Source organism: Egretta garzetta, unplaced genomic scaffold, assembly GCF_000687185.1.
Source record: "Egretta garzetta isolate BGI_Z169 unplaced genomic scaffold, ASM68718v1 scaffold270, whole genome shotgun sequence".
Classification (NCBI taxonomy): Eukaryota; Metazoa; Chordata; class Aves; order Pelecaniformes; family Ardeidae; genus Egretta; species Egretta garzetta.
The window spans coordinates 968,528-969,857 of NW_009258274.1; the positions used below are offsets into that span (position 1 = coordinate 968,528).

A 1,330-nucleotide genomic window follows, 5' to 3' on the forward strand; every position below is an offset into this window, starting at 1 on the left:
CCCCCCCCGCGGGGGGCACGGGGGGCCTCCCCCCCCGCCAGGAGCCACGGGGAAGGGCGGCTTGCAGCCTCCCCAGCTGAAATGGGGGGGGAGGTGATGGCAGCTCTGGGGTTCTGCAAAACTTCCTTCCCTTAGCAAGGACGCCCGCAGGTACCAGGAGGCTTCCTGCCCCCGAGTGGGGTGACCCAGCCATGCCGACGCCTGCAGGGCTGGGTCTCCCCCTCCACGGGTGCTCTCGCAGGGAAGCAGGGCCAAGCTAGGGAAGTTCATGAGACTTCCTCTACTTGCTTGGTGGCATGGAATCGAGCTTGGCTGGGGGGCAGAAATCCCCCCAGGGCAGCCCCACTGCGCCTGGAGCTTTCCTGCAACGTGTCTCGGAGGGAGGGCGAGCACTGGCTGGGGGGCAGCCATGCCTCATGGCTGGAGCTCAGCTGACGCTCAGCGGTTCATTCATGGCCGCGTTCCATTTTCCAGCTGTTTTTCTCCTTCCGTCAGCTTTCTCTGAGCAAAAGGCTCTGTCTGGGGACTGTCTCGGGGGGTGGTGAGGAGAGCCCAGGCCGCAGCGGGTTGCAGCTATAAATGGTTTTAGTGTTAGAAAACAACCTGCGAGTTACCCTGGAAACCCCACTGCGTTTCCTGAGCTCCGCTGGGTGCGTGGGACTGATGGCGGCCTTGATTCGGTGCACGGAAACTCAGATAAAGCTGGTGGGACTTTGCAGGGGGCTGCCCAGCCCCTGGCACCACGCAGCAATGGGGCGTCCCCAGCAGCTGCTGAAGCTGGGATGGTGCCAGGGCTTGGGGGGCTGCAGGGGGAGCATTGTGGGGTGCAGCAAGGAGGGTCAGCCCCACGAAGGATGCTCGGCCCATTTCCATGTATTCAGCACTTTCTTCCCCTCCCGGTTGCTCTCGGCGCTGGCAGGAAGCTGCGCGGGGGCCCATCTCCACTGCCCCCCTCCCGTGGGGTCCCCAACTCGTGGTGCCAAAGGACCTCAGTTCTGGTGACTGCAGGGTGGCAGGCGAAGCCCCTCTCCCTGAGCGTCCCCAGCAGCACCCAGCCATCGCCCTCCCACGGGTACCCGCAGCAGCGCCCAAGGCATCGGAAATCCCTGGCACCCAAAGGAAAGGTAAGGGTGACCCACGGGCGGTGGGGATGGGTACGGAGGGTGCCGCGGGGCAGAACCCAGAGCCGAGGCAGCGTCTCCGTTGTGCAGCAAAGATGGTGGTGTTGCGCACAGGGCGCGCGATGCTGCCCGGAGCCTGTTTACATTCCTGCCTCTCCAGCCAGTACTGTCTGGATATGATGCTGATGGGGGGAAGTGCTGGGGCGGGG

General features: G+C 64.6%; 1 protein-coding gene across 3 annotated transcripts in view; it reads left to right on the forward strand.

Moving 5' to 3' along the window:
- The window catches only part of ANXA6 (annexin A6), an 18,289-nt gene that overhangs the window by 1,186 nt on the left and 15,773 nt on the right, over positions 1-1,330 (forward strand). Inside the window, exon 1 of one of the 3 annotated variants that reach the window (XM_035891195.1) lies at positions 1,117-1,124. The exons of the other annotated variants lie outside the window; for them this stretch is intronic. The gene's annotated coding sequence lies outside the window, so the exon portion shown is untranslated. Of the gene's footprint in view, positions 1-1,116; positions 1,125-1,330 lie in introns of those variants that run through there. 3 annotated transcript variants of the gene reach the window in all.